Source organism: Aegilops tauschii, chromosome 1 (assembly GCF_002575655.3).
Source record: "Aegilops tauschii subsp. strangulata cultivar AL8/78 chromosome 1, Aet v6.0, whole genome shotgun sequence".
Taxonomy (NCBI): domain Eukaryota; kingdom Viridiplantae; phylum Streptophyta; class Magnoliopsida; order Poales; family Poaceae; genus Aegilops; species Aegilops tauschii.
In genome coordinates this window covers 378365420-378389492 of record NC_053035.3, presented here as the reverse complement: position 1 = coordinate 378389492, position 24073 = coordinate 378365420, and positions in this window count along the sequence as shown.

Genomic DNA, 24073 nt, shown 5'->3' with positions numbered 1-24073 from the left:
GGGTGCTGGAACAGGGTCTCGATTGGTTTTTGGTGGCTACAGAGGCTTGCGGCGGCGAAACTCCCGATCTAGGTTATGTTCTGGGGGTTTCTGTATATATAAGAGGTTTTGACGCCAGGAACAAGTCAGGGGGGTCTCCGAGGCGGCCACGAGGTAGGGGGACGCGCCCAGGGGGGTAGGGCGTACCCCCACCCTCGTGGGTGCCTCGGGACTCTTCTGGTCCATCTCTGATACTCCGTGGGCTTCTTCTGGTCCAAAAATAATCTCCGTGAAATTTCAGGTCAATTGTACTCCGTTTGGTTTTCCTTTTCTGCGATACTCAAAAACAAGGAAAAAACAGAAACTGGCACTGGCACTGGGCTCTAGGTTAATAGGTTAGTCCCAAAAATCATATAAAATAGCATATAAATGCATATAAAACATCCTAGATGGATAATATAACAGCATGGAACAATCAAAAATTATAGATACGTTGGAGACGTATCAACATCTTCACCAGCACCATCTCCTCTAAAACCCTAGTTCATCTCTTGTATCCAATCTTTGTCCAAAACCTCAGATTGGTACATGTGGGTTGCTAGTAGTGTTGATTACTCCTTGTAGTTGATGTTAGTCAGTTTATTTTGTGGAAGATCATATGTTCAGATCCTTTTTGCATATTAATACCCCTCTGATTATGAGCATGAATATGATTTGTGAGTAGTTCCGTTTGTTCCTGAGGACATGGGAGAAGTCTTGCTATAAGTAGTCATGTGAATTTGGTATTCGTTCGATATTTTGATGAGATGTATGTTGTCTTTCCTCTAGTGGTGTTATGTGAACGTCGACTACATGACACTTCACCATTGTTTGGGCCTAGAGGAAGGCATTGGGAAGTAATAAGTAGATGATGGGTTGCTAGAGTGACAGAAGCTTAAACGCTAGTTTATGCGTTGCTACATGATGGGCTGATTTGGATCCATATGTTTTATGCTATGGTTAGGTTTACCTTAATACTTCTATTGCAGTTGCGGATGCTTGCAATAGGGGTTAATCATAAGTGGGATGCTTTGTTCAAGGAAGGGCAGTACCCAAGCACCAGTCCACCCACATATCAAATTATCAATGTAACGAACGTGAATCATATGAGCGTGATGAAAACTAGCTTGATGATAATTCCCATGTGTCCTCGGGAGCGTTTTCCTTCATATAAGAGTTTGTCCAGGCTTGTCCTTTGCTACAAAAAGGATTGGGCCATCTTGCTGCACCTTATTTACTTTCATTACTTGTTGCCCGTTACAATTACCTTATCACAAAACTATCTGTTACCGATAATTTCAGTGCTTGCAGAGAATACCTTACTGAAAACTGCTTGTCATTTCCTTCTGCTCCTCGTTGGGTTCGACACTCTTACTTATCGAAAGGACTATGATAGATCCCCTACACTTGTGGGTCATCACACTCGCGACAACTACCGCACCAAACTGATCGACTTCGACATCGCCCGCATCAGCCTCCCATACAACGCCATCCTCGGGTACCCGGCCCTGGCTCAGTTTATGGCGGCGACCCATCCATCCTACAACCTTATGAAGATGCTTGGGAGCAACGGCGTCCTGACCATGGCGGGGGACACAAAGGAGGCTCTGACGGCGCTCAAGCTTGCCTTCAAGGCCGCTGCGGCAGCACACCCGGCCGACGAGGCCACCCCTGGAGCTAAGGAGGCCGCACGGCTGTTCACTCAAGATCGGGCCGAAACGAAGCAAGTGCCGGTCGAGGAAGGTGGACCCTCAGGAGCCACCTTCACCATAGGCGCCAACCTCGACCCGGATCAAGAGGAGGCATTGGTGAAGTTCTTGCGCGCAAACAAGGAGGTATTCGCCTGGGAACCAAGCAACTGGTAGGGGTCCTGAGGGGGGTGATCGAGCATCACTTAAGGGTGTGCCCCAATGTGCGCCCTGTGAAGTAGAAGGCGCGGCGACAGTCCACGGAGAAGCAGTCCTTCATCGTCCAGGAAACCCGCAAGCTGGAGGTAGCAAGTGTTATTCGCGAGGTCCGGTACCCGGAGTGGCTGGTGAACCCCGTCGTCGTGCCGAAGAAAGGCGGGAAGGAGCGCATGTGTGTTGACTTCACCAACCTCAACAAGGCTTGCCCCCAGGAACCGTTCCCGCTTCCGTGCATCGACCAGATTGTCGAATCCACCATCGAGTGGGACCTTCTGTGTTTCCTGGACGCGTTCTCAGGCTTCCACCAGATCAAGATTGCGGTGGAGAATGTGGATAAAACGGCTTTCCTGACCCCGTGCGGGGTGTACTGCTACACTTACATGTCGTTCGGGCTGCACAACGCAGGGGCAACCTTCCAGCGGCTGATGCACATCGCCCTGGGTCAGTTGCTCGGGAGAAACGCTGAAGCCTATGTCGACGACATCGTGGTAAAATCTCGGGAGGCGAGAACTCTGATTCAGGACCTAGAGGAGACCTTCGCAAGCCTGCGCCAGGTGGACCTGCGGCTTAACCTAGAGAAGTGCGTGTTCGGTGTTCCCTCTGGCAAGCTGCTGGGCTTCCTCGTATCCCACATGGGGATCGAGGCTAACCCGGAGAAGATCAAGGCAATAGAAGACATGAGCCCACCACAAACTCTCAAGGAAATGCAGAAGCTTGCGGGCTGCGTGACCTCGCTAGGGCGCTTCATCTCCAAGCTGGGGGAGTGCGCCCTGCCATTCTTCAAGCTGATGAAGAAGAAGGGCCCGTTCGAGTGGACCCCGGAGGCTGAACTGGCGTTTCAAGACCTCAAGAGATACCTGACCAGCCCTCCGGTGATGGTGGTGCCTCGTCCCCTCGAGCCCCTGGTGCTTTACCTTGCCGCCACTCCCTACTCCGCCAGCGGTGCTGGTGGTGGTTCGGGAAGAGCGCCAGGCCAAGAGTTCACCGTGCCGTGCTGCACCCCCAGCCGGGGCGATACGGCACCAAAAGGATGCCGCCAAGGCCGCAACAAAGCCAACGAAAGACCAGGCCCAGCAAGACAGCGCTCTTGGGCCTGCAGAGGCCCCAATGGATGGCCAGGCTCCTGAGGTCCCATCATCTCAGGAGACGCCCTGACCTCTGGCAGACGCAGGCTTCATCGACGCTCCCGCCCTCGTCGAGCACCCAGTGTACTTCGTCAGCACAGTGCTACGGGATGCGAGGGCACGTTACCCCATGCCACAGAAGCTCCTGCTCGCGCTCCTGGTGGCCTCATGCAAGCTGCGCCATTACTTCCAAGGCCACCCGATCAAGGTCGTCTCAGCTTACCCGCTGGAGAGAGGGTGCTTCGGAGCCCTAATGCCGCAGGAAGGGTCACCGAGTGGAACATCGAACTTCAGGCAGTTCAGCTCGAGTTCAGCACAACCAGGGTCATCAAGGGGGCCGCCCTAGTCGACTTCGTGGCCGAGTGGACCAACGTCCCGGAACCTGAAGTTGGCGAGAGCCTATCTCTCTCACCAGGAAGTGAAGCACCAGATGGTTGGGTCATGTACTTAGACGGCGCCTTCGCACGCCAAGGCATGGGGGCTGTAGCCGTGCTCATCTTGCCCACACAAGACAATCTCTACTACGCCGTGCAGCTCTGCTTCCAGCAGGGCGAGAAGGTCTCCAACAACATTGCAGAGTACGAGGGGTTGATCACCGACCTCAAGGCCTGCGCGGCCCTGGGGGTAAAACGCCTCACCATTAGGGGTGATTCGCAGCTCCTCGTCAACTTCTCCAACAAGGTGTACGAGCCGAAGGACGAGCACATGGAGGCGTACCTCGTGGAGGTGCACAAGATGGAGAAGCGGTTCTTGGGCCTGGAGCTACAACACGTGCCTCGAGGCACGAACAAGGAAGCCGATGACATCGCCAAAAGGGCATCCAAGCGCCTGCCCCAGGAGCCCGGCGTCTTCGAAGAGCAGCACCTCCATCTGCAGGGCTGACGTCACCTCGGGAGGAGCTCCTCCAACCACCAGCCTCGGGAGCCCCCGCCTGTGGCCCGATCACAGGAGCACGCCTGCTCCTGGCGCTCGAGCCTCGGGAGGGGTGCTGGACCGAGGAGTTCAAGGCATACTTAACGCGAGGGACGCTGCCGAAGAAAGAGGAGGACGCGGAGCGCGTGGCTCGGCAGGCTACGACATACTGCATCCAGGATGGTGAGCTATACAGAAAGCGGCCAAATGATGTTTCTTTATGATGCATCTCCAGGGAGCAGGGGAACGAGTTGCTAGCTAACATACACGGCGGAGATTGCGGGCACCACTCATCATCGCGCACCCTGGTCGGCAAGGCATTCCGCAGCGGGCTCTACTGGCCCACGACACTCAACGACGCAACCGAGCTGGTGAAATCCTGCGAGGCCTACCAATTCCACACCAAGCAGATCCACCAGCCAGCTCAGAGCCTCCGGACTATCCCACTCTCATGGCCGTTCGTGGTCTGGGGGCTGGATATCCTAGGCCCGTTCCCTCGAGCGCCTGGGGGCTACCGCTACCTCTATGTCGCCATCGACAAGTTCACCAAATGGGCGGAGGTGGAAGCCGTCCGCACCATCCCAGCCGGGTCGGCAGTTAAGTTGATCAAGGGCCTTGTGAGCCAGTTCGGGGTCCCTAACCGCATCATCACCGAGAACGGCTCGCAGTTCACTAGCAATCTCTTCAAGACATATTGTGCTAACCTTGGAACGCAGATCTGCTACGCTTCGGTGGCACACCCTAGGAGCAATGGCCAAGCCGAACGCGCCAACGCGGAGGTCCTGAGGGGCCTCAAGACCAGGACCTTCAAGAAGAAGCTCGAGCCCTGCGGCAGGGGCTGGCACGACGAGCACTAGTCCATGCTGTGGTCCATCCGCACCACCGCCACCAAGCCAACAGGCGAGACCCCATTCTTCCTCGTCTACGGAGCAGAAGCGGTTCTTCGCGCGGGTCCTAGCGTTCGATGAGATGCAGCAAGACACCATGCGGGGGATGGGCCTTGTGCTGGGGGAGGAACGCCGCCGTGAAGCCTCGCTCTGAGCGGCAAGATACCAGCAGGCGCTGCGATGGTACCACTATCGCAGCATCCGCTCCAGGACGCTCGAGGTGGGAGATCTCGTCCTGAGGCGGGTGCTCTCCAGGGAAGGGCTGCACAAGCTCTCGCCCATGTGGGAGGGCCCATTTAGGATCGCCCGCATCTCCAGGCCTGGCGCCGCGCGCCTGGAGACGCAGGACGGGATCCCCATCCAGAACGCCTGGAACATCCAGCACCTCCGGAAGTTCTACCCATGAAGCAAGGCCCAGTGCCTGTGAAGGTCTCCGCTTGTGACACTCTCACGTAATAATGAGTGGGGCTGTACACACCCCGGAGTCTCCGAAGTGCCACCCTCGGGCCTCGGGGGCTCCCTCCCACGTCCTAGTGGCAGCACTTAGCTCCGCGCTGGTGAGAAGACTAGACTAGGTGCCGGACGCAGCTGTTCATTTACTTTCTGTAGTTGGCTTGCCCCTCTTTAATGGAAATTTGAATTCTGGTGTTTCTCGTTGGCATGGTTCGGTTCCCCTTTTCTCTCTGCTTCTTCCCTCGGTCCTCTGTTTTGATCGGCACTCTCCCTCGCACGCCTCGCGAGGGGGCTGGACAGGTGCACGCGTAAGCGCCTCCCTTGGTCTTCGCGAGGCACCCTCGTTCGAGCTCTCGACTGGTGCACCCCTTTTTTAAGTCCGTGCCCCACGGGTACCGCGACGTGGTGCGCTAGGCCATGACCGGCCACGCCTGGGGCCCTGAGCAAGGTAGAATAAGGGTTTCTTAACGAATTTTTGCAGCATCTCGACACCTCCCAAGTCCGCAGCAGGGAGGTTTCACAAGGTGCTGGGAGATGCGCGCCTCACAAAGTGGAAACTACTTCAGACACACCGAGCTAAGTTATCTTTACATGCCTACGTAAAGCATTGATGCCATGGCCCAACTCAGAAGTGATAAACATAGCAAAAGGCAGGAAAAGCGTTACGGTTCATCATACGCCCCCGCGGGGCCCCATACTTGTTTCTTGCGATGCAGGAAGAGGAAAAAAGAGGGAAACAGGCAAAAGCGGCACCTACACCCGCAGCTGCTCCCGAGAATCAGCTCCCAGCGCTCGCCCGAGCTCAGCTAGAGCCCTCCTCGCGCTTCACTGGGGCGCGACGACGGGATGACCCGCCACCGTCCTCGAAGCGAGCGCGGCGACGGGGCGGTTGGTCGTAGCCACCGCTGCTGGAGCTTTCGCCGGAGGGGAAGCCGCCAGTTTTGGACGAGTCACGGCCATCACCGAGGGCGAGCTCGCCCTTGTCCTCGTCGCGGTCGTCGCCAAGGCCAAGCACTTCGTCACCGTCGTTGTCTTCAGGGCAGCACCCAGCGCGGCGACCGTCTTCTCCGAACACCCTCACAAAGAGGGTCGCTGCACCATCGTACTTGAAGTGGAGGGTGCACCGCACGCCCAGGCCGCGCGCGCGGGCAAACATTTGCCAGCCGCGGGCCAGGGCTATGTTGCCCGCGACGGAGATCTCCACCGCAACCCACGAGGCCTTGCTGCTGCTGCCGTCCGCCTGCAGCCAGAGGCCGCCGGGACCTGAAGTCGTCAGTTCTCCAGCAAAGGATCACGGAAGCTGGAGCCGGGTGCCGGTCGGGTTCTCCGACCACACAACAAACTCCGGCAGCACCTCCTCCGAGTGGAAGCGTGGCCGAGGAGGCCTAGCGACCATGGCGCGCCTCCCCCCGTCGACGGGACCGCCATGCCCCAAGCGGCTTCCACCAGGAGGAGAAACGCTGCCTCGGACGCCCGGAGCGGCACCGGACCCCGAAGAGACTCGTCCTCCCCTGCGGGGAACCACAGCAGGGGTCACAGCATGCTTACGAGGGCGCCCGCGCCCCCTCTTGGGTGGAGGAGAGCCGGGGCCCTCTTGGTGAGCCTTCCCCTTCTCTGTGGCCGAGAACCTCTTCGTTGGCGCCATGGGTGTCGCTGCTAGCAGTGAAGCAAGGAAGAAGAAGCAAGCGGAACGGAGGAAGAGATGGGCCACGGGGGCTCTGCCCCCTCCCCATTTATAGCAGGAGGATACCAACCGGCGACCTCCACGATCACAGGTAATGATGGCTTTTCTGTATGCATTAGGGACTCATCAAGTCGGGTAGTTGCCGATGAAGCGTGGGGAAGCGGGGATGCCCACATACCATCAGTCGCCACGCGTCAATCAAGGCCGCAGGCGGTTAGAGCCCGCGGCACTCCGCACTTGCCTCTTGGCTTCGCCTCGAAGCCAAATCCGAGCGCGCCTTCAGCCCGGGAGCTACTGTCAGCATCCTCGAAATGGGGGTCCCCAAACTTGCCTACCTGCAGCCCACAGCGTGGCTCCACCAACGGCCTGGTACGTCCCATCTTCACCAGCAAGCACTCAAGACCCTCGCGAGGGGCCAAGCCTCGCGAGGCGGGCGACACAAGACCTCCTCAGGGGCAGCCTCACTAGGCTAGCTCACGAGGAGCGGAAAGATCAAGGCGAGGGGCACCTCATGAGGTTTCCGTGACGTGAGCCGTGATGACCAAGGCCAGGCGGGCGCCAGCGGGTGCAGAGTACCGGTTTCCTCTTTGGTGCTAAAGGGGCAGGTGCAGGCGAGGAGTCCCGAGGCATCAGGCAAAGGTTTCCATATCGGTGCAATGATACCAAGACCAGCACGACAGAGGTCATCGCAGAGCCCGCGACGGCGTCATGACCAGAGCCTTTGGCAGGCGAAGACCAAATTTTGTCAGGATAGCTTGTACTAGTTGTCCCCCTTCGAATTGGCCGTTGTGAGATCCCTTCCCGCCTAATATTTGGGAAGAGGACTAGGGCCTCTATAAATAGGTAGCCACCACCATAGTAGACGGAACCAGAGAGAGAACTCACCTTGGATCGGATCCATTCCATCCTCACACACACCAGCTCACCGAGCTCTAGAACACCTCTCCTCAGGAGGATGTTCTTCCCTTGTACTTGTTCATCCGCAGCCTACAAGGCAATCCACCACACCACACTGGAGTAGGGTATTACACCACATCGGTGGCCCGAACCAATATAAACTCTTGTGTCCCTTGTTCCTTGGGTTCGGCGAGTTAGGCTTTGAGATCGCGATGAGTGTGTGAGCTTGGGGGAGAAAGATCTTCGTGCGCACACCAAAGTTCGAACCTCAAGGGTTTTGCCGGAACCCGTGATCCGACATCTTTCTTGTCTTTTCTCTCTAATTTATTTTTCTTGGTTGTGTTTCTCGTTTCTCTTTTTATACAAGTGCTCCACATATTCCCTTCTCGTAGTGATAGGCCTTCTCTCGCGACGTATTCAGAAAAATAGACCGAGTGCTTTGCAAAGGCATGGTAAGAGTGTACACTCAGTCGTCCCTTCAAAAATTCCCTCATGTCAAAGTTCCTGGATACCCCGTGCCCATGGGCTTGTACCATGCGCACTGGGGCCCCGTGCCCACGTGCTCTGTACCGTGCACAAGGGACCCCTGTGTGCACGGGGCTCACTTAGCCCATGCGCACGGGGTCTGCGGTTCCTGGCACTGAAGAGGCGGAGCGTGGGGGGCTTGGGTTCATTCCCACCCAGTCTCCCCCTCCACCCCCTTGGAGACTCCAGCGCCGCCGTCGTCGCCTCCGCTCGCCGGAGCTCCTCCAGGCTTCATCGGGCTTCCTACTCAGTGGATCTTCGTCGGGATGGGCTCCTCCTCCATTTGGTCCCTTCCCCCTCCTCTTCTCTTTTCCTCCATGGATGCCTTTCAAGTTATCTTAGTGCTAGGGTTTTAGATTGGTCACTCCTCCTCTCTAGGTAGTACTCAGGTTCATAGATCCTCTGGTTTCCCTGCCGCACCCACTCCCAGATCTCAATCTGGAAGTGGTTGCCACTGGGAAACCCCCGTGTCCACGGGGTGTTTGACCCCTGTGCGCACGGGGCCCCATGCCCACGGTCGGGTACCGTGTGCACGGGGTATCTAGCGGCTTTTCACCTGCTTATCTACCTATCCCTATGCCATCTATCATGCACTTGTACTCATCTGGGTTGTTTGCTTTGTGTTGTTGGGTGTTTGTGTGTGTTTCAGACTCCGCTAACAAGAGGGCCGAGCTCCGTCGCAAGCGCCCAAAGGGAGGGTCTAGGGATTTCACGGTTGCTCATCGGCAGCCTTCTGAGGATCTTGGTCAGGGGTCAGGATCAGTCCAGGGTCATGTTTGTCGTGCTGCCTCCAAGCGGCCTGTTATTGAGGCCTCTGAGGATTCTGAAGAAGAGTATGACTCGCAAGAAGATGCGCACTATGTCAACCCCAATGATGATGTGGAGATAGAAGAAGAGGATGATCGTGTTGACGAGGATAAAGAGGAAGAAAAGGAGTCTAGTCCCGAGCAAGCCATTCCAGCCGGGCGAGACCTCCGGAATATACCTCTTGCCAAGTGGACTAAGCCAGAGCTTTGGGCTGAGAGACAGAGTCATCCTTATGCGGCTGCCACTGGTTTGGGTGTGGATCCCCGTTCCAAGAACGAGTTTCAGCAAAGAGTTTATCATGAACTTCTCATGACCAAGTCAAAGAAGTTTGCTCCACACAAGCAAGTGAATACTGAGAGTCTGCGCAACAATGATCATCTATATCCCGGTGTGTATTCAGCTCTTGGGAGGTTGGGCCTCATTCCGTTCGTCACATTCAACCATCCATACAATGAGGAGTTGGTGATGCAGTTCTTTGCCACTTTGTTTTTCTCCAATGACTCTGCTCGCACCCTTACATGGATGTCAGGGACTCATCAGTGCTCCGCTCCTATGGCTAAGTTTTCTGAGATCATTCCTTATCCTTTCATTGATGAAGAGGCTGCATCTGATGAGTTTGGCAGAGTTCATGAAAGTGGGCAGCGCACTACGGATGAGATTGCATTCGCTTACAAGTAGGATAAGTCTTTTGTCACCGGGTCTATCAAAGACCTTGTGCCTCTCTATGACACCATGTGCCATATCTTCAGGTATACACTCACTCCTAAGGCCGGTGATTCCCACAACATTCAGAGTTCCATGTTGGATGTTTTTGTGTACCTGCATCAGAAGAAGAGGGTGGATGTTCTGGATTTCATGTTCTATGAGCTCCATCAGTATGTTCAAGAGAACAAGTCCTTAATCTATGCTTAGTTCATTCAGGCTTTGATTGAGACCGTCTACCCAGCCAAGTACATTGCTTCATACAAGACTTCTATTCCCAAGCGCAACTCCAACTGGACCCTAGCTGCTCCTACTCCATATGTGCCTGTCAAGAAGGGGTGCAACCCTAGGCCTAAGGATCGTGCTACATTCACTCCGAGCATGTCCTCCACTGCATGGATCCCTTGTGGTAAGGCCAAGTCCGTTGGTTCTGAGGCCGTTTTTGCCAGAGGAGAGAATAAGTCCCTGTTCAAGACCTTGAGCAACATGTTCAAGATGTGCCAGTCTATCCAGCGCCATCAGATTAAGGAAATCAACAAGGAGAAGCTTAGGAGGCGTGAGCAAAAGGTAGCTAGGGCTGCAGCCAACGATGAGGTCGGTCCAGGGTCTGAGGACAATGACAGTGAGGCCACGACTCGGTCCTTTCCGATGACAGGATGGCGCTTTGATGATGATGATGATGCCTCGAGTGCTCCTCCTCTTGTCTCGTGGGTCTCTGTGGTGCCATTTGTCTCCTTTTTGTTGTGTTGATGACAAAGGGGGAGAAGTGGTGGGTGTTAGTGTTCGTGGTGTTCTGTGTTGAGATCTCAAGCCTCGTGTTCTCTTTGTTGGTTGGTTTTAGTTGGCTTGAGATACTCTTATTTCTTTCTGCGTGTGTGGTTGTGAACTACTCATTTATGCTTGTGAGACTCTAGCTTTACTGTTGGACCTATTGCTATGATCAAATCATGCTTATTATGTGTCCCATGATATTTGCTCACCACACCAATTCATGAGATCTAGGCACCGTTATAGGTTTATTATGTTGATCTCATGTCTTGACAATAATGATCTTGGGGAGCCTCATATGTGTGTACTTGATGCATTCTCAAGCATTCATCTTATCCGGGCACACATATAGGGGGAGCTACCATGATCATTCTTTGTCTCATGGCTTTTCAATTTTTTATATCCTCTATGCCATGTTCTAACCACGTTGTCATCAATGCACCAAAAAGGGGGAGATTGAAAGTGCAAGTGGCACTTATACTATATTTTGGTGTGATGACTATGTGGTTAGTTGAACTAATATCGGTTACTAAATTTTATCTCAGGATATTGGTTCCAAGTGCTTCATGATGGAGATGTGCGACCCCCCAATTCAAAAAGGTTAAAGGTGTGGTCTTCCGGCGAATCGAAGGTTTAGTTTTGGTTTGCTTCGATTTGTAGGAAAGACCACACTATTAAGAGGGGTTTGTGTGGATGGAAGTTGTGTGGGAATGCCATTGCCGAACCATATACACTAGCCTACCCATTCCTACCACCTAAAATCCTAAGTGTGTGTGTGCTTGTGGTACTCAGAGAGCTTATAAGATGAAGTTTCTAGGTACCCCATGCGCACGGGGTCTTTGGACCCCCGTGCGCACGGGGTACTGCGTAACTCTCTGGGTACCCCGTGCGCACGGGGTCTTTTGACCCCGTGCGCATGGGGTACTGCGTAAACTCTCTCGGTACCCCGTGCGCACGGGGTCTTTTGACCCCCGTGCGCATGGGGTGGTGTGAAAGTCTCTGAGTACCCCGTGTGCACGGGGCTGACTTAGCTCGAGCGCACGGGTTCCAATGGGCAGAAATCCCCACCCGGCCAAGAACACTATAAAAAGCCCCTTCTTCCACCTCCAACCTTCAACCCTAATGTCTTGTTGAGCTCCACCATTGCTACACCTCATTTTGCTCAATACTCTCAATCCCTCCACCCAAACTTGTTGAAACTTGAGCAAGACCCGATCTACATCTTGACCAAACCAAATCACGTTCCCCGCAACATTTCCTCCCCATTTACTTGTTACTCTTGGAGCTTGGGCTCCTAGGCGGTTAGAGGTTCCTCTGGAAGCTTCCTTGCTTGTGGTATGCTCCGGAGAAGTTTGTAAAGGTGTGGTGGTCGCCTTCAAGACCAACCCCGAGTGATTCGAGGCTCGTCCGTTGGGGGTGAATCGAAGGATATTACGGTGAGCCTTCGGTGGCGTTCCGTAAGCTTTGGCTCCGGCACCGCTCCAAAGGAGAGTAGCTCTTCCCCAAGAAGAGTGAACTTCGGGATAAAATCAGTGTCCTCGTCTGACTTGTGGTTAATCCTTTCCCGCACCTTACTTTGCTTTGTATGCTTGTTGGCTTTCTATTTAGATTGTTTCCTAGCATATTTAGGTTGGAGCTTGCTTGTCATATAGGTTGCATTCACCTAGTTGCATATCTAGTGAACCGTATTTATCCGCTAAGCCTTAAAATTGACAAGAAAGATTAAAATTAGTGCTCTCCTATTCACCCCCGTCTAGTAGACCGTATCGATACTTTCACCCCGGATACCGAAGGAATGCCTTGTGTGCTATCAAACGTCACAACGTAACTGGGTGATTATAAAGATGCTCTACAGGTATCTCCGAAGGTGTTTGTTGAATTGGCATAGATCGAGATTAGGATTTATCACTCCGTGTATCGGAGAAGTATCTCTGGGCCCTCTCGATAATACACATCATAAACTTGCAAGCAAACGACTAAGGAGTTAGTCACAAGGTGATGTATTACGGAACGAGTAAAGAGACTTGCCGGTAACGAGATTGAACTAGGTATTAAGATACCGACGATCGAACTCGGGCAAGTAACATACCGATAGACAAAGGTAATTACGTATGTTGTCATAATTGTTCGACCGATAAAGATCTTTGTAGAATATGTAGGAGCCAGCATCCAGGTTTCGCTATTGGTTATTGACCGGAGAGGTGTCTCGGTCATGTCTACATAGTTCTCGAACCCGTATGGTCCGCATGCTTAACGTTTGTTGACGATATAGTATTATATGAGTTATGTGATTTGGTGACCGAGTGTTGTTCGGAGTCTCAGATGAGATCACGGACATGACGAGGAGTCTCAAAATGGTCGAGAGGTAAATATTGATATATAGGATGATAGTATTCGGACACCGGAAGTGTTCCGGATAATATTGAAGGAAATATGCCCTAGAGGCAATAATAAAGTTATTATTTATTTCCTTATATCATGATAAATGTTTATTATTCATGCTAGAATTGTATTAACCGGAAACATAATACATGTGTGAATACATAGACAAACAGAGTGTCACTAGTATGCCTCTACTTGACTAGCTCGTTGATCAAAGATGGTTATGTTTCCTAGCCATAGACATGAGTTGTCATTTGATTAACGGGATCACATCATTAGGAGAATGATGTGATTGACTTGACCCATTCCGTTAGTGATTATAAAGGTGCTCTACAGGTGTCTCCAAAGGTACTTGTTGGGTTGGCGTATTTCGAGATTAGGATTTGTCACTCCGATTGTCGGAGAGGTATCTCTGGGCCCACTCAGTAATACACATCACTATAAGCCTTGCAAGCATTGTGACTAATGAGTTAGTTGCGGGATGATGTATTACGGAACGAGTAAAGAGACTTGCCGGTAATGAGATTGAACTAGGTATCGAGATACCGACGATCGAATCTCGGGCAAGTAACATACCGATGACAAAGGGAACAACGTATGTTGTTATGCGGTCTGACCGATAAAGATCTTCGTAGAATATGTAGGAACCAATATGAGCATCCAGGTTCCGCTATTGGTTATTGACCGGAGAGGTGTCTCGGTCATGTCTACATAGTTCTCGAACCCATAGGGTCTGCACGCTTAACGTTACGATGACAGTTATATTATGAGTTTATATGTTTTGATGTACCGAAGGTTGTTCGGAGTCCCGTATGTGATCACGGACATGACGAGGAGTCTCAAAATGGTCGAGACATAAAGATTGATATATTGGAAGCCTATGTTTGGACATCAGAAGTGTTCCGGGTGAAATCGGGATTTTTCCGGAGTACCGGGAGGTTACCGGAACCCCCCCGGTAACTTGATGGGCCTTAGTGGGCCTAGGTGGAAGAGAGGAGAGGAGGCTAGGGCAGGGCCGCGCGCCCCTCCCCCCCAGTCCGAATAGGACAAGGAGAGGGGGGCGGCGCCCCCCCTTCCTTCCTCCCCTCCACCTCTTCCCCCTTTCTCTCCTAGTCCAACATGGAAAAGGGGGGGGAGTCCTACTCCTGGTAGGAGTAGGACTCCTCCTGGCGTGCCTCTCCTCTAGGCCGGCCGAACCCCCCCCTACTCCTTTATATACGGGGGCAGGGGGCACCTCTAGACACACAATTGATCATTGATCTCTTAGCCGTGTGCGGTGCCCCCCTCCACCATATTACACCTCGATAATATCGTAGCGGAGCTTAGGCGAAGCCCTGCGTCGGTAGAACATCAACATTGTCACCACGCCGTCGTGCTGATGAAATTCTCCCTCAACACTCGGCTGGATCGGAGTTCGAGGGACGTCATCGAGCTGAACGTGTGCTGAACTCGGAGGTGCCATGCGTTCGGTACTTGATCAGTCGGATCGTGAAGACGTACGACTACATCAACCGCGTTGTGTTAAACGCTTCCGCTATCGGTCTACGAGGGTACGTGGACAACACTCTCCCCTCTCGTTGCTATGCATCACCATGATCTTGCATGTGCGTAGAAATTTTTTGAAATTACTACGTTCCCCAACAGTGGTATCAGAGCCTGGTTTTATGCGTTGATGTTATGCACGAGTAGAACACAAGTGAGTTGTGGGCGATATAAGTCATACTGCTTACCAGCATGTCATACTTTGGTTCGGCGGTATTGTGAGATGAAGCGGCCCGGACCGACATTACACGTACGCTTACGCGAGACTGGTTTCACCGTTGCGAGCACTCGTTGCTTAAAGGTGACTGGCGGGTGTCTGTCTCTCTCACTTTAGTTGAATCGAGTATGGCTACGCCCGGTCCTTGCGAAGGTTAAAACAGCACCAACTTGACAAACTATCGTTGTGGTTTTGATGCGTAGGTAAGAACAGTTCTTGCTAAGCCCGTAGCAGCCACGTAAAACTTGCAACAACAAAGTAGAGGACGTCTAACTTGTTTTTGCAGGGCATGTTGTGATGTGATATGGTCAAGACGTGATGCTATATTTTATTGTATGAGATGATCATGTTTTGTAACCGAGTTATCGGCAACTGACAGGAGCCATATGGTTGTCGCTTTATTGTATGCAATGCAATCGCCATGTAATTGTTTTACTTTATCACTAAGCGGTAGCGATAGTCGTAAAAGCAATAGTTGGCGAGACGACAATGATGCTACGATGGAGATCAAGGTGTCGCGCCGGTGATGATGGTGATCATGACGGTGCTTCGGAGATGGAGATCACAAGCACAAGATGATGATGGCCATATCATATCACTTATATTGATTGCATGTGATGTTTATCTTTTATGCATCTTATCTTGCTTTGATTGACGGTAGCATTATAAGATGATCTCTCACTAAAATTTCAAGATAAAAGTGTTCTCCCTGAGTATGCACCATTGCCAAAGTTCGTCGTGCTCAGACACCACGTGATGATCGGGTGTGATAAGCTCTACGTCCATCTACAACGGGTGAAAGCCAGTTTTGCACACGCAGAATACTCAGGTTAAACTTGACAAGCCTAGCATATGCAGATATGACCTTGGAACACTGAGACCGAAAGGTCGAGCGTTAATCATATAGTAGATATGATCAACATAGTGATGTACACCATTGAAAACTACTCCATTTCACGTGATGATCGGTTATGGTTTAGTTGATTTGGATCACGTAATCACTTAGATGATTAGAGGGATGTCTGTCTAAGTGGGAGTTCTTAAGTAATATGATTAATAGAACTTAAATTTATCATGAACTTAGTACCTGATAGTATCTTGCTTGTCTATGTTAATTGTAGATAGATGGCCCGTGTTGTTGTTCCGTTGGATTTTAATGCGTTCCTTGAGAAAGCAAAGTTGAAAGATGATGGTAGCAATTACACGGACTGGGTCCGTAACTTGAGGATTATCCTCATTGCTGCACAGAAGAATTACGTCCTGGAAGCACCGCTGGGTGCCAGGCCTGCTGCAAGAGCAACACCAGAAGTTATGAACGTCTGGCAGAGCAAAGCTGATGACTACTCGATAGTTCAGTGTGCCATGCTTTACGGCTTAGAACCGGGTCTTCAACGATGTTTTGAACGTCATGGAGCATATGAGATGTTCCAGGAGTTGAAGTTAATATTTCAAGCAAATGCCCGGATTGAGAGATATGAAGTCTCCAATAAGTTCTACAGCTGCAAGATGGAAGAGAATAGTTCTGTCAGTGAGCATATACTCAAAATGTCTGGGTATAATAATCACTTGATTCAACTGGGAGTTAATCTTCCGGATGATAGCGTCATTGACAGAATTCTTCAATCACTGCCACCGAGCTACAAGAGCTTCGTGATGAACTATAACATGCAAGGGATGAACAAGACAATTCCCGAGCTCTTCGCAATGCTAAAGGCAGCGGAGGTAGAAATCAAAAAGGAGCATCAAGTGTTGATGGTCAATAAGACCACTAGTTTCAAGAAAAAGGGCAAAGGGAAGAAGAAGGGGAACTTCAAGAAGAACAGCAAGCAAGTTGCTGTTCAGGAGAAGAAACCCAAATCTGGACCTAAGCCTGAGACTGAGTGCTTCTACTGCAAGCAGACTGGTCACTGGAAGGGGAACTGCCCCAAGTATTTGGAGGATAAGAAGGATGGCAAGGTGAACAAAGGTATATGTGATATACATGTTATTGATGTGTACCTTACCAGAGCTCGCAGTAGCACCTGTGTATTTGATACTGGTTATGTTGCTAATATTTGCAACTCGAAACAGGGACTACGGATTAAGCGAACACTGGCCAAGGACGAGGTGACGATGCGCGTGGGAAACGGTTCCAAAGTCGATGTGATCGCCGTCGGCACGCTACCTCTACATCTACCTTCGGGATTAGTATTAGACATAAATAATTGTTATTTGGTGCCAGCGTTGAGCATGAACATTATATCTGGATCTTGTTTGATGCGAGACGGCTATTCATTTAAATCAGAGAATAATGGTTGTTCTATTTATATGAGTAATATCTTTTATGGTCATGCACCCTTGAAGAGTGGTCTATTTTTAATCAATCTCGGTAGTAGTAACACACATATTCATAATGTCGAAGCCAAAAGATGCAGAGTTGATAATGATAGTGCAACTTATTTGTGGCACGGCCGTTTAGGTCATATCGGTGTAAAGCGCATGAATAAACTCCATAATGATGGACTTTTGGAATCACTTGATTATGAATCACTTGGTACTTGCGAACCGTGTCTCATGGGCAAGATGACTAAAACACCGTTCTCCGGAACTATGGAGAGAGCAACTGATTTGTTGGAAATCATACATATAGATGTATGTGGTCCGATGAATATTGAGGCTCGTGGCGGATATCGTTATTTTCTCACCTTCACAGATGATTTGAGCAGATATGGGTATATCTACTTAATGAAACATAAGTCTGAAACATTTGAAAAGTTCAAAGAATTTCAGAGCGAAGTTGAAAATCATCGTAACAAGAAAATAAAGTTTCTACGATCAGATCGTGGAGGAGAATATTTGAGTTACGAGTTTGGCCTACATTTGAAACAATGCGGAATAGTTTCGCAACTCACGCCACCCGGAACACCACAACGTAATGGTGTGTCCGAACGTCGTAATCGTACTTTACTAGATATGGTGCGATCTATGATGTCTCTTACTGATTTACCGCTATCGTTTTGGGGTTATGCTTTAGAGACGGCTGCATTCACTCTAAATAGGGCACCATCAAAATCCGTTGAGACGACGCCTTATGAACTATGGTTTGGCAAGAAACCAAAGTTGTCGTTTCTAAAAGTTTTGGGTTGCGATGCTTATGTGAAGAAACTTCAACCTGATAAGCTCGAACCTAAATCGGAGAAATGTGTCTTCATAGGATACCCAAAGGAGACTATTGGGTACACCTTCTATCACAGATCCGAAGGCAAGACATTCGTTGCTAAGAATGGATCCTTTCTAGAGAAGGAGTTTCTCTCAAAAGAAGTGAGTGGGAGGAAAGTAGAACTTGATGAGGTAACTGTACCTGCTCCCTTATTGGAAAGTAGATCATCACAGAAACCAGTTTCTGTGACACCTACACCAATTAGTGGGGAAGTTAATGATAATGATCATGAAACTTCAGATCAAGTTATTACTGAACCTCGTAGGTCAACCAGATTAAGATCCGCACCAGAGTGGTACGGTAATCCTGTTCTGGACGTTATGTTACTAGACCATGACGAACCTACGAACTATGAAGAAGCGATGGTGAGCCCAGATTTCGCAAAATGGCTTGAAGCCATGAAATCCGAGATGGGATCCATGTATGAGAACAAAGTATGGACTTTGGTTGACTTGCTCGATGATCGGCAAGCCATTGAAAATAAATGGATCTTCAAGAAGAAGACTGACGCTGACGGTAATGTTACTGTCTATAAAGCTCGACTTGTTGCCAAAGAATTTTGACAAGTTCAAGGGATTGACTACGACGAGACTTTCTCACCCGTAGCGATGCTCAAGTCTGTCCGAATCATGTTAGCAATTGCCGCATTTTATGATTATGAAATTTGGCAAATGGATGTCAAAACTGCATTCCTGAATGGATTTCTGGAAGAAGAGTTGTATATGATGCAACCGGAAGGTTTTGTCGATCCAAAGGGAGCTAACAAAGTGTGCAAGCTCCAGCGATCCATTTATGGACTGGTGCAAGCCTCTCGGAGTTGGAATAAATTTTTTGATAGTGTGATCAAAGCATTTGGTTTTATACAGACTTTTGGAGAAGCCTGTATTTACAAGAAAGTGAGTGGGAGCTCAGTAGCATTTCTGATATTATATGTGGATGACATATTGCTAATTGGAAATGATATAGAATTTCTGGATAGCATAAAGGGATACTTGAATAAGAGTTTTTCAATGAAAGACCTCGGTGAAGCTGCATATATATTAGGCATCAAGATCTATAGAGATAGATCAAGACGCTTAATTGGACTTTCACAAAGCACATACCTTGACAAAGTTTTGAAGAAGTTCAAAATGGATCAAGCAAAGAAAGGGTTCTTGCCTGTACTACAAGGTGTGAGATTGAGTAAGACTCAATGCCCGACCACTGCAGAAGATAGAGAGAAGATGAAAGATGTTCCCTATGCTTCAGCCATAGGCTCTATCATGTATGCAATGCTGTGTACCAGACCTGATGTGTGCCTTGCTATAAGTTTAGCAGGGAGGTACCAAAGTAATCCAGGAGTGGATCACTGGACAGCGGTCAAGAACATCCTGAAATACCTGAAAAGGACTAAGGATATGTTTCTCGTTTATGGAGGTGACAAAGAGCTCATCGTAAATGGTTACGTTGATGCAAGCTTTGACACTGATCCGGACGATTCTAAATCGCAAACCGGATACGTGTTTACATTGAACGGTGGAGCTGTCAGTTGGTGTAGTTCTAAGCAAAGTGTCGTGGCGGGATCTACGTGTGAAGCTGAGTACATAGCTGCTTCGGAAGCAGCAAATGAAGGAGTCTGGATGAAGGAGTTCATATCCGATCTAGGTGTCATACCTAGTGCATCGGGTCCAATGAAAATCTTTTGTGACAATACTGGTGCAATTGCCTTAGCAAAGGAATCCAGATTTCACAAAAGAACCAAGCACATCAAAAGACGCTTCAATTCCATCCGGGATTTAGTCCAGGTGGGAGACATAGAAATTTGCAAGATACATACGAATCTGAATGTTGCAGACCTATTGACGAAGCCTCTTCCACGAGCAAAACATGATCAGCACCAAGACTCCATGGGTGTAAGAATCATTACTGTGTAATCTAGATTATTGACTCTAGTGCAAGTGGGAGACTGAAGGAAATATGCCCTAGAGGCAATAATAAAGTTATTATTTATTTCCTTATATCATGATAAATGTTTATTATTCATGCTAGAATTGTATTAACCGGAAACATAATACATGTGTGAATACATAGACAAACAGAGTGTCACTAGTATGCCTCTACTTGACTAGCTCGTTGATCAAAGATGGTTATGTTTCCTAGCCATAGACATGAGTTGTCATTTGATTAACGGGATCACATCATTAGGAGAATGATGTGATTGACTTGACCCATTCCGTTAGCTTAGCACTCGATCGTTTAGTATGTTGCTATTGCTTTCTTCATGACTTATACATGTTCCTATGACTATGAGATTATGCAACTCCCGTTTACAGGAGGAACACTTTGTGTGCTACCAAACGTCACAATGTAACTGGGTGATTATAAAGGTGCTCTACATGTGTCTCCAAAGGTACTTGTTGGGTTGGCATATTTCGAGATTAGGATTTGTCACTCCGATTGTCGGAGAGGTAACTCTGGGCCCACTCAGTAATACACATCACTATAAGCCTTGCAAGCATTGTGACTAATGAGTTAGTTGCGGGATGATGTATTACGGAACGAGTAAAGAGACTTGCCGGTAACGATATTGAACTAGGTATCGAGATACCGATGATCGAATCTCGGGCAAGTAACATACCAATGACAAAGGGAACAACATATGTTGTTATGCGGTCTGACCGATAAAGATCTTCGTAGAATATGTAGGAACCAATATGAGCATCCAGGTTCCGCTATTGGTTATTGACCGGAGAGGTGTCTCGGTCATGTCTACATAGTTCTCGAACCCGTAGGGTCCGCACGCTTAACGTTACGATGACAGTTATATTATGAGTTTATATGTTTTGATGTACCGAAGGTTGTTCGGAGTCCCGGATGTGATCACGAACATGACGAGGAGTCTCGAAATGGTCGAGACATAAAGATTGATATATTGGAAGCCTATGTTTGGACATCGGAAGTGTTCCGGGTGAAATCGGGATTTTTCCGGAGTACCGGGAGGTTACCGGAACCCCCCCCCGGTAACTTAATGGGCCTTAGTGGGCCTAGGTGGAAGAGAGGAGAGGAGGCCAGGGCAGGGCCGCGCGCCCCTCCCCTCCCCAATCCGAATAGGACAAGGAGAGGGGGGCGGCGCCCCCCTTCCTTCCTCCCCTCCACCTCTTCCCCCTTTCTATCCTAGTCTAACATGGAAAAGGGGGGAGTCCTACTCCCGGTAGGAGTAGGACTCCTCCTGGCGCGCCTCTCCTCTAGGCCGGCCAAACCCCCCCCCTTGCTCCTTTATATACGGGGGCAGGCGGGCACCTCTAGACACACAATTGATCATTGATCTCTTAGCCGTGTGCGGTGCCCCCCTCCACCATATTACACCTCGATAATATCGTAGCGGAGCTTAGGCGAAGCCCTGCGTCGGTAGAACATCAACATTGTCACCACGCCGTCGTGCTGACAAAACTCTCCCTCAACACTCGGCTGGCTCGGAGTTCGAGGGACGTCATCGAGTTGAACGTGTGCTGAACTCAGAGGTGCCGTGCGTTCGGTACTTGATCGGTCGGATCGTGAAGACGTACGACTACATCAACCGCGTTGTGTTAAACGCTTCCGCTATCGGTCTACGAGGGTACGTGGACAACACTCTCCCCTCTCGTTGCTATGCATCACCATGATCTTGCGTGTGCGTAGAAATTTTTTGAAATTACTACGTTCCCCAACAAATATCGGGTATTTATCGGAGTACCGGGGGGGTTACTGGAACCTCCGGGGGAAAGATATGTGCCATATGGGCCATAGGAGGGGAGCACACCAGCCCACAAGGGGTGGCGCGCCCCCTAAGGAAGGAGGCCGAATAGGAGAAGGGAAAGAGGGGGTTCGCCCCCCCCCCCCCCCCCGCTCTTTCCTTCTCTCCCTCCTCTTCCCTTTCCCCCCCTCCGGAAATAAGGAAGGGGGGAGGCTGAATTGGGATAGGCCCCCAAGTAGGATTCCTCCTACTTGGGGCGCCCCAAGGCTGCTCCCCTCCCCCTCCCACCTATATATACGTGGGGAGGGGGCGCCTAGAATACACACCAACAATTGTTAGCCGTGTGCGGCGCCCCCCTCCATAGTTTACGCCTCCGGTCATATCTTCGTAGTGCTTAGGCGAAGCCCTGCGCGGATCACTTCACCATCACCATCACCACGCCGTCATGCTGATGGAACTCATCTTCTTCCTCGACACCTTTGCTAGATCAAGAGGACGAGGGACGTCATCGAGCTGAACGTGTGCAGAACTCGGAGGTGCCGTACGTTCGGTGCTTGACCGGTCGGATCTAGAAGAAGTTCGACTACATCAACTGCGTTGTCAAACGCTTTCGCTTTCGGTCTACAAGGGTAGGTGGACACACTCTCCCCCTCTCGTTGCTATGCATCGCCTAGATAGACCTTGCGTGAGCGTAGGAATTTTTTTGAAATTGCATGTTATGTTCCCCAACAGGCTCCCCCTTGCACGCCACAGTCGCCTCCTCAGCGTCGCCGTCTTGGGCCATATGGTGCGCCACGACTAGCGATGCTCGGCAGACGAGCGCGTTGGACTTCGTCCGCCATCGCGCTGCTCCATGGCCGGCGAGCCTCGAGCATCGCCGCGCTCGCCTCCCTCTTTGGGTGAGCGTGGAAATCGGGGAAGATGTGGAGAAATGAAGCTAGGGTTCGCGCGGGCCGTTGTTTTTTTTCATCTGGGTCGATCCAGGCCATTGTATCGTCAAAAGGCTGTGATCGAGGCTCGGCTACGAACAGTTCGTCATCAATCTTCCGCATAAATTCTGCGTACTTTTTCTGAATATAAAATGGAACCAACGGAAAATTTTATTTGGAAAATTTAATGTGATATTGAAGTTGACGTCATATTTTTATGATGATACCCTTTCAAGTATTATTTCAATGATGAAATTCATGTTATAAAATGATATTAATATTGAACACAAAGTATGAATCATCACTAGAGTTCCTGAATGTTTTATTCGAAATATCAGGTATGAAGTTAATATGATATTTTTAAATAATGTAATTAGTGGCCACCTAACGAAAAATGCTCATGAGTGGTGTGGTTTCCACGCCGTGCTATGCATCTAATAATGTTGGGCAAGTGTGCCCATTGGCCAATTCTAAGATTTATGTCAGAACATTTTCTATTGTATAATTAGGATATGCACTATTGAAATAAGCATAATGGATCAAAATGATGTTGATAAAATTATGGTTGATTCTGTAAACAAATAAAAATATATTAAAGAATTTTATGTGATTGTAATATCCTGGGTATGACATTTTTATGAAATCAATCCAAAGTACATGCTGCCATTTAATTGACCATTAGAATTTACAAAATATTATTATTTAGTAAATCCTCATGTAATTTGGTCTCCAAATTTATGTGTTGGGAAAATCTTATGATATCTTCACGATAATATTAATGTCATTTTCACTGCGAATGTCAATTTTAATGTTTACTCGAGGGCAGTGACACTTATACTTTTATGTTAATTCTAATGTTATTTTCATTATATGTCATTGAGATTTTTAGTGATAATTTTGAAACTTATGTTCAATGTCATCATCGGTGTCAACTTTACTGTAAAAGGTATCATTATGTATGATGGCAAACATGGTTAGATTATTTTGTTCCTTTATATTAATGTTGGCTATTAATTTAGCCAAAGTTATTGCTCGTCATTATATGATTTTATGTATCTCTAATAAAAATGAAACCACCGAGAAGTTTTGATTAGAGATTTAATAAAAATAAAGTTATGATGGTATTGTGACCAACGTTGATTATTTTCATTTGTCATTTATGAATAAACTAGTTAAATACCCGTGAGTTGCTACAGGCAATAATGCAGGCTAAATAAACATATGATTAGATTGGAGCATCTACAACTCGACCCCATATAAGCCCCAACCTCTCGGACGCCAAAATGCCACCCAACCGGCCTCCCCATAGCCGTCCCAAACGCCCGGACTGACCGGCACTCCCCATATGGCCGTGGGGCCGTCTTACATTTTCCTGCAATCAACCAGATGATTTGTAATAGGCCCTGGG